This window comes from Panthera pardus, unplaced genomic scaffold, assembly GCF_024362965.1.
Source record: "Panthera pardus isolate Hobbes unplaced genomic scaffold, ASM2436296v1 HiC_scaffold_6, whole genome shotgun sequence".
Classification (NCBI taxonomy): domain Eukaryota; kingdom Metazoa; phylum Chordata; class Mammalia; order Carnivora; family Felidae; genus Panthera; species Panthera pardus.
This window is the reverse complement of record NW_026526991.1, coordinates 99085305-99095626: the sequence shown is the minus strand read 5'-3', so window position 1 is coordinate 99095626 and position 10322 is coordinate 99085305.

Sequence of the window (10322 nt, the reverse complement as noted above, 5' to 3'; positions counted from 1 at the left end):
TATACCTGATAAAGAAGTTAATATCCAAAGTATATAAAGAACAATTACAACTCAGGTAAAAATAAATAATCCCATTTAAAATGGGCAAAGGACCTGAATAGACATTCTTCCAAAAATGATACATGAGGGGCGCCTGGGTGGCTCAGTCGGTTGGGCGGCCGACTTCGGCTCAGGTCATGATCTCGCGGTCCGTGAGTTCCAGCCCTGCGTCGGGCTCTGTGCTGACAGCTCAGAGCCTGGAGTCTGTTTCAGATTCTGTGTCTCCCTCTCTCTCTGGCCCTCCCCCGTTCATGCTCTGTCTCTCTCTGTCTGAAAAATAAATAAACGTTAAAAAAAAAAAAAAAAAAATGATACATGAGTGGCCAACAGGAACATGAAAAAGTGCTCCACGTTGCTCCTCACCAGGGAAATGCAAATCCAAAGCCCAGTATCACCTCATGTCTACCCGAATGGCTGTCATCAAAAAGACAAGAGATAACAAATGCTAGTGGGGTTGTGGAGAAAAGGGAGTCTTTGTGCACTGTTGATGGGAATGTAAATCGGTGCAGCCAATTTACCATGGCAACAGTATGGAGGTTCTTGGAAAAATTAGAAATAAAACGACCCTATGATCCAGCAATTCCACATCTGGACGTTTATCTGAAGAAAATGAAAACATTAACTTGAAAAGATATCTGTACCCCCCACATTTACTACAGCATGATTTACAATAGCCAAGACATGGAAACAACCTACATGTCCATCAAGGGATAAATAGGTAAATAAAAAAATGTATATATACACATATATACAGACACACATCATAGAATACTCTTCAGCTATGAAACAGAAGGAACTCTTTTTATGACAATATGAATGAATCTTGAGAGCACTATGTGAAGTGAAATACATCAGACAGAGGAAGACAGATTCTGTATGATCTCACTTATATGTGGAATCTGAAAGAGCGAGAGAGAGGTCAGATGTAAAAGAGATACAGAAAGATATAGAGAAAGATGTCGGATTTGTGGTTGCCAGAGGTTAGTGGTGGGGGTAGAGGGGATCGGATGAAGCTGGTCAAAAGATACTTCCAGTTATAAGATAAAAAGTATTAGGGATATAATGTACAACATGATGACTATAGTTAATATTGCTGTATGGTATATGCGAAAGTCATTCAAAGAGTAAATTCTAAGAGTTCCCCAAAGGGAAAAAAAAAACCATTTTTTTCCTGTTCTTTGTATCTATATGAGTTAATGGATGTTAATTGAACTTTTTGTGGTAATCGTTTCACAATACATGTAAGTCAAAGCATTATGCTGTACTCAAGTTTATATAGTCAATTGTATCTCAATAAAACTGGAAAGAAAGAACTATAATAGGGTTTGTAATAAAGCAAAACTATTTTTCGAGGACATGACTACCGGGCTGAGTTAAAAGGATAAGATCAGAGAAAAAGCCAAGAAAGTTGTGAGTAGAGTCCGTTTGAGATCATCACAGGTAAAGGTTTCTTCCAAATGGGAGACTTCCCACAGTGGATAAGCCAACCGCCTCACCCCAATCCTCCTGTGGTAGACTGTTGTATCTCAAAATCCATTCTTCCTTTCTTCCTAACACTTGCCCACTTTGGTAGAGGCCCCATTTTCTGGTATTCTTAATCCTTAAGGGTGGCCATATGATTGAGTTCTTAACAATACCTGACTGAAAGAACAAACACAATTTTGACCTTGTTTTCCTGAAAGGAAATTACTTGTCCTATACTTCCTTGTTTCCCTTTCCTCCGGGCTGGACCACGAACATGGCAATGAGCCAGCTTTGACCATGCAGACAAGAACAATGCATTAGGGCAGGCTTTCTAATCATGGTTTCTAGAGAATTCACTAAAAAAAAAGATTATTCAAAGGATGATTTTCTCAGTTCTCTCAAGCGTGACTACTTTATGTGGGTAAGAAGTAAGTTAATTAATCACACAAGATGATTTATTTATTCACTCCCAGAGAGAATTTATTTATTCTCTCCCAGAACAGGTTGAGAGGAGATGGTGGAGTTCTGCGTGGAAGGAAACTTATTCTTTGAATTATCTCATGAGTCAGGGCTACCTAGCCAATTCAGACCCGCCAGACTGGTACTCTTAGAGAAATGAAACTCCGTTAATTAGTCCCTTCTGTGGATTAGTGTTTAGTGTTTAGTGTGCACATAGTGTTTAGTGTGCAATTAGTGTGCAATTAGTATTTATGTGCATCTTTGTTTTTTCAAAGTAGAATTTATTCTCACTACTAGACACTGCTTATTTTTTCTTAAAGGAAAATACATCTCACTGCATTGTAGTATATTGGGTTGGGGTAGACTGATTCAACATTGGCTCATTAGTGGTTTGGATACTTAGGTATTTTTACCCTTAATCAATAACTGATGGGTTTTTTTTTTTAACGTTTTTATTTATTTTTGAAGGAGAGTGAGAGACAGAGCATGAGTGGGGGAGGAGCAGAGAGAGAGGAAGACACAGAATCCAAAGCAGGCTCCAGGTTCTGAGCTGTCAGCACAGAGCCCAAGGTGGGGCTCGAACTCACGAACCATGAGATCATGACCTGAGCCAAAGTCGGATGCTTAACCGACTGAGCCACCCAGGCACCCTTATAACTGATGTGTTTTTTTTTTTATTTTTAGTTTATTTATTTTGAGAGAGAGAAAAAGAGAGCACAAGCAGGGGAGGGGCAAAGGAAACCCAGGCAGTTTCCTTGCCATCAACACTGAGACTGATGGGAAGCTTGAACCCATGAACTGTGAGATCATGACCTGAGCCAAGATCAGGAGTCAGTCGCTTAACCAACTGCACCACCCGGGCACCCTGTGTTGGGTTTTGAGTGATGGCTGGGTATGGGTTCTGAATCTAACCTGTCATCTGGTAAATTACAGCAAGATAGAGTGAGTAAATTATTTATTTCTCTTACCCAACTCCTTCTTTGTCATCACTTCCATATCTGCCTATTCTAGCAATAAACCATGATGACATAATTACTTATGACATCACAGGAACTGACTACATTCATACAGAAGGATGAGAAGGATAGAGAGAAGCCACGTGGAACAGAAGAGGACAAGATGGAAGGTACGAAGAAGAAGAGAGAAAGAGTAAAAAGAAAAAACAGAGAGGCAAAGCAGAATTAAGTGTCAGGAAAGAAGGCAAAAAGCTTTAAGAAGCTAGAAAAACTTCCAGCTTAATAGCTGTATCAACAGGTGAACCTCAAAGTCTTAGTGGCTTAGAAGCATTCAAAAAATGCATTTCTTGGGGCACTTGGGTGGCTCAGTAGGTTAAGCGCCGGCTCCTGATCTCGGCTCAGGTCATGATCTCATGGTTTGTGGGTTCAAGCCTCATGTCAGGCTCTGTGCTGACAGCCTGCTTGGGATTCTCTCTTCCCCTCTCCCTGCTCCTCTCTCTCTCTCTCTCTCTCTCTCTCTCTCTCTCAAAAATAAATAAATACACTTAAAAAAATAATTTAAAAATGTATTTCTTGCTCATACTACAACCCAGCAAAGATCCAGGGTGGGAGTAGTACAAAGCTCTACTTCCTATAGTTATTCAAGGACTAAGGCAGATGGATGTTCTATTATCAATTGGTGTCAACATCTCAACAGCAGACCTCAGATTTTGCTACCGCGCGGTAAATGAGCACCGAAGGGTGCTCACCAGCAATGTAATGATCTTTTCTTGGGTAAATACCTAGGAATGGAATGGCTGCGTCACATGTATATATGACTTGCCCAGATATTACGTTTTGCAGAATGGTTATTATTTTACATTCTCAGCAACAATACATGAGAGTTTCCATTCCTCTACATCCTTGCCAATATCGGTGTATTCAAACTGTTAAATTACACATCCTAAAAGATACATAGTGACATCTCATTAAGGTTTTGAGTTGCATTTCTCTATCAGCTCATGGTGTGGAGATTCTTTTCATCTGCTTCTTTGCTGTCTGTGTAACTTCTTTGGCGAAATGTCCTGTTCAAGTCTTCTGCCGTTTTGAAAAATTGCGTTTCTTTTTTTACTCTTGAGCTCTGAGAGTTCTTTATATATCTGGATACAAGTCCTTTATCAGATATGCAATTTGCAAATATTTCCCCTGAATCTATGCCTTATTTTTCACTTTCTTAATGCTGCCATTTGAAGACCAGATATTAATTGAAATGCTTCTTTGAGGCTGCTGAAATGTTGAGAATGTAATCAGTTTGGGATCGCGTATGTGATGACACAGAGGTTTTTCTTAACTTTATGCTCCCCTTCTCCCGGGTGGTGATTGATGCTGTAATTAATCATGCTTGGCCACCTAAAGTGATTTTATTATTGGAGTGATCTCATGACATGAAGGAAACTAAGGAAAGCTGTCATGGATCTCCTTGCTCAGGTCCTGCAAATGGGCTTAATGATAGGGTGGAGATTAGAGTTATTCAGAATAAAGAGAATGATAAGAATTAAGAAGGTGGAAAAATCTTGGGACAAATGAATTGGATGAAACCATTCCGACAGCTGATTGAAAATAACATGAAACACTCAGCACTCAGATCTTTTAAAAAATGTTTATTTAATTATTTTGAGAGAGAGAGAGAGAAAATGAGAGAGAGAGCACGCACGAGCAGAGGAGGGGCAGAGAGAGAGGAGGAGAGAGAGAATCCCAAGCAGGGTCTGCACTGTCAGCCCAGGGCCTGATGTGGGACTCAGTCTCACAACCATGAGATTATGACCTGAGCTAAAATCAAGAGTCAGATGCTTAACTGACTGAGCCACCCAGGCACCCCAGATCTTTTTTTTCTAATACCATTCTCTAACAAAATGTACCAGGGTTCCTCACAGAAATGGATAGTTCTAGGACTAGAGCAGGACGTATACAAGATGAGCATCTCATAGTGCCAGAAAGTAAGAAAATGCTCAAGCACAATGATAGGCATACGTCAAAGGGACACAGGAGTCAACTGAAGAGCTCCCAATGTCTGAAGCTAGAATGACTTGACCAACAAAATAATGTTACATCAACCTATATCCCAACCTATATGTCAACAAATATCCATGAGTCTATGCTGATACAAATAAATGATAAATGATTCGATGTGGAAGAATAGAAAAGTTTCCAATGGAGAGGAATTCTAAATCATTTATATATACACTTCACCTTCAAGAAGATGGAACATAATTCCCTAAATGTGGGCCAGATATAGTGACTTATTTCCAAAGAGCACGGTGTAAAAAGGGAGGAAAAAAGAATAACTTTACTGTGAAGTAATGTGATACCACCTCAGTGAGGTCTTCAAGGTCAATATCAATAGTGATGTCTTATTGATGACAGGTACCCTTGATATTATGTGATGAGAGTGGCACTTTGCTTTTGTTGTTTTACTCCCCAAACTCATAAAGCTAGTCTAATCATGAGAAAAATATCAATCTAACCCCAGTTGAAGAATATTCTACCTAACCAATACTCCTGAAAACTGCCAAGGTCATCAAAACAAGAAAAGTCTGGGAATTGTCATAGCCAAGGATCCTGAATGGGATCCTGGAACAGATAAAGGGCATTAGGCAAAATTAAGGAAATTTGAATAAAGTATAGGGTTCTTTTTTTAATAATAATGTATCAATATCAATCCATTGTTTATGACAAATGTACCATATTAATGTTAGCTGTTAGTAATTGAGGAACTGGATGTGTGGCAAATGGGAACTGTCTGTATTATCTTCATAATTTTTCTATATATCTGTAACTATTCAAAACCAAAAAGGGTATTTTAAAAGTTATTTTAAATTATCTTTTGAGGGGCACTTGGGTGGCTCAGTTTGGTTAAGCATCCTGTAGCAGGATTCTCACACAGAGAGTTGTGACACCGAGGCTTTTCTTTCCAGGAAGCAACTTTATTCCTGCTGGCACCACTCAGTTGGGGTTTGTACCCAAAGAACTGAGCCCTGAACACCACATGGTGTAGTTTTTTATATATTTTTTACCTCTTTGTCTCCCATATATGGTAACAAGCAAACATGTAGTCTGCTTAAGTGGTCTCATGTTACAAGGTCATGAGAGGGTTGTCACTTAAGCGTATAGTCAGGTTCTCTTGATGGTTTTTTTTTTTTTTTTCTTTCCTTAGGGAGGAGACCCTACCACAATCTGACTTCAGCTCAGGTCATGATCTCACAGTTTGTGAGTTCGAGCCCCGCGTCAGGCTCTGTGCTGACAGCTCAGAGCCTGGAGCCTGCTCTGGATTCTGTGTCTCCCTTTCTCTCTGCCCCTTCCCCCCACTCTCTCTCTTCCCCTCTCTCTCTCTCTCTCTCTCAAAAATAAATAAACACTTAGGGTCATCTGGGTGGCTTAGTTGGTTAAGCGTCTGACTTTGGCTCAGGTCCTGATCTCATGGTTCATGAGTTCAAGCCCCACATTGGGCTCTGTGTTGACAGCTCAGAGCCTGGAACCTGCTTCGGATTCTGTGTCTCCCTCTCTTTCTGCCCCTCCCCTGCTCGCTCAGGCTGTCTGTCTCTCTCTCAAAAATAAATAAACCTAAAAACAACAACAACAACAACTTCTGGGTCTCCTGGGTGGCTCGGTCGATTGGGCGTCCAACTTTGGCTCGGGTCATGATCTCGCAGTCTGTGAGTTCAAGCCCTGTGTCGGGCTCTGTGCTGGCAGCTCGGAGCCTGGAGCCTGCTTCGGATTCTGTGTCTCCGTCTCTCACTCTCTGCCGCTCCCCTGCTCATGTTCTGTCTCTCTCTCTCTCTCTCTCTCTCTCTCTCTCTCTCTCAAAAATAAATAAAAACATTTAAAAAATTTAAAGAAAATAAACACATAAATAAATAAATATCTTTTGAAGTGGCATAAGAGGTGGAGTAGTGACAAAAATGTTAATGGACGACTATGAAAGATTGGTGGTTCCCACCAACTCCTCAAACTGTCGAAAGGACCACAACAGGTTTGTTCAACTTATTTTCATCTCAGTTGCAAAATCCGTTGATTGCATGAAAGACAAAAGAATAGACAACAGCTTGAGAGCCAGTGTGACTTACAACAGTTCAAGATAAAAGAGAGGATTACGACTCTCAGTCACTGGTGGGCCAGGATCTCCTGGCAGGGTCCCCAACAGAAGACACAAGGCACTATGCCTTGTGGATATGGATAAAATGGTCTGAGAGCGGTGAAGACATTTTATTCGGATTGCTGGGCACAGACGCTTAATGTACCGCCAGCCTAAACCTGCTGATGAAAAGTGAAAGATTGATGTAATTGAATTAAGAGACTACAGTGGTGCAATTGTAGGACGTTTGCAGGTGAAAGTATGACTGAAAATAAGAATTTGTGGATGAAAATAGTGTGTTATAAAAATGGATGTGATGTCTACATAGAGGACTTTTCCTTACCTAAAGCAAGGGGAAAGAGATGTACAAATTTGCTCTTCATCCAATTTTAATTGGTCCTGCTAGAGGTATTTATCCAATCTGGGTGTCTTTTATTGTAGGAAAATCTCTTTAGAAGCAGAAATGTCTGCAGGTTTATAGAAAATCCGTTACTAAGAGTTAGCTCATACCCAGCGCAGAGCACATGCGGAAAGGGAAAACACCACGAATAAGAGGAAGAGATTTGAACAAAAGGAATATAAATAAATACGTGCAAGTTTCACTGGAGAACCTTTTTTTCTTACCCACCTGTCAACATGACTGACATTCCTACAATTTCTTGAGTTAGCCTTTTGAGTTCGTGTACTAAATGGGACATATGTATCTCTGTGTGTCTGTAAAAGTCTCAGCTTACTCAGTAGACATAACCCCGGAAAGAACATGACATGTCATCAATCGGTTCTGATGTAAACGCTTAATTTGATTTGATTTAATATTATGTAATTTAATTCAAAGGCCTGATTTAATTAGTTCTGATTTAAAATAATATAGAGGACTGGACCATGGCGTGTTGCCCCCAAAGGCAGGGTCTACACATCCATGAGGCATTGGAGAGGCATAAAACAGGGGTGACTGGGTGCCTCAGTCAGTTAAGTGTCCGGGCTCAGGTCATGATCTCTCGGTTCATGAGTTCGAGGCTTGGCTCAGGCTCTTTGCCTGGAGCCTGTTTCAGAGTCTGTGTCTCCATTTCTCTCTGCCCCTCCTGCTCACGCTCTGTCTCTCTCTTTCAAAAATGAATAAACACTAAAAAAACTTTTTGAGGCATACAACAGAAATAAAGTCTCTTTCCAAGGCTAGGAAAAACACGTGCTAACAAACAGAGAGGGAACAGTGACAGAGTGACGCATACTGCTGAAACAAACTTCAGCAACTTCATAATTGTGCCTAGGGATCAACCTCCTTGGAGAATACACTTGAGGACTTTGCTGAAAACCAATGCAAGAGCTAACACTTCCCACAGGGCCTGCTGACTTCTGTTGCTATGGAGGAGAACTTTTAATCACTCCATTAACTTCACCCTCCCCCCCCCCCCACCCCTCCTTCAACTTCAGACAAAAATTACACTCCTTAAATAGTTTCTGCCCTGTGGCTCTTCACCTGCTTTCAATTAGAATAGAGATAATGGATGAAGAATATGTTTGGAATATTCCAACTCTCTGGAGACATCTGCCTTTGGCAAATAGAAGGCCAGGGAGAGTTGTGGGTGGGAATTCTAGTCCATTCCTTCAAGCTTCAACAGGACTAAAGGTTCACGTTGCTGCCTGGAGGTTGATGCTGAATGAGGTCAACAGGTCATAACGGGCAAGTAGTTAAAAGCTAAAAACCTTGAATCACCAAACCAAAGCCATGAACTCAGTAGATTCGGTTAAAATGATCAATCCAATGGGGGTGGGTAGTGGGGGGAACATAGGCAAAAACTTTTAGTCTAAAGGATTTCATCTTGTTGGTTGGTAAATATATTTCAAACAGAAAAATATTCTAGGTACTATTTCTGTTGAACCATTCTGGAAGCACAAGTTGATATAAATCACTCATTCTCTTTCTCTTTGAACAAGAACAAAACTATTACTATAACCCATCTTGTCCCAATCCATCAAAGTATAAGTCTGAGGAAAAGCTTATTGATTGAGGTTGATAATTTACTGCCTAAAACTAATAAAAATTCTCTTATGCAAAACCAGGCTCAATGAGAAACTTGTTTACGCATTATTTCTGGGCATGAACTAACTAATATATCACAGCAAAAACAATATACAATTGGAAAGCCAAAGCTGAGCTCCTAATAACTAGGTAAGTGCTTGCCTCATGATGTAAGTGATAACTCCGAGTAGACATTATACCTGTCACTGTGGCCAAACAACTAACATTTCACTATTAGAAAATTAAGAAAATGTCTTTGGAAAGATAATGATGATTCATTTCCACTATGAAAGGAGAAGTCAGGGCATCACAAAATAACTGGGCATCTTGAAAAATACATGAGAGGTACTGAGAGGAGACAACAAGGAAAAAGTTCACCTACTCTACAAATTGCCCTAAGTCTTTGAAACAATTTGTGAACGAAAGAATGGACCATTCTATTAAGGGAATTTGGAAATATGGATGACCCTTGGGCAACATGGATTTGAACTGCACGGGTCCACTTATACGTGAAATTTTTAAATAAATACAGCAGAGTACTGTAAACATATTTTCTTTATGATTTTCTTAATCACATTTTCTTTTCCCTAGTTTACTTTATTGCAAAAATACAGTGTATAATACACACACAAAATATGTGTTAATGAACTGGCTTTCAGTCAGTAGTACCCTAATAGCAGTTAAGCTTTTGGAGAATCAAAAATTATACATGGATTTTCCACTGCACAGGGGTGGGGGGCATCACCCCAAACCTTGGGTTGTTTGAGGGTCAACTGTATTGCTCCCACGCTCAGTGAAATTAAACCATATTTTCAAATTTCAGAATGTGAATTAAAACTCTGGGGGAAAAAAATCTGCCATAAAGAGTCTTTGCAATCAAAAGTTAGTAGTATTAATTATCATAACAGAAGAAAAATTTTAAAAACAAAGAATTGTGCAAAGCCAACTCCTTGGGTTCAAACCTGAGTTCTGAGTATATCAAGTGAAGTGACAAGAACATGCTTACCAAGGAAACTAGACACTTAACTTCTTGGTAAAATATTGCCATTATCTGGGGCGCATGGGTGGCTCAGCCATTGGGCGTGGGACCTGGGTCATTATCTCGCCATCTGTGAGTTTCCTGCCCTGCGTCAGGCTCTGTGCTGGCAGTTCAGAGCCTGGAGCCTGCTTGGGATTCTGTGTCTACCCCTCCCCTGCTCACACTCTGTCTCTCAATAACAATTAAGTGTTAAAAAATAATAATAATAAAATAAAATAAAATGTTGCCATTATC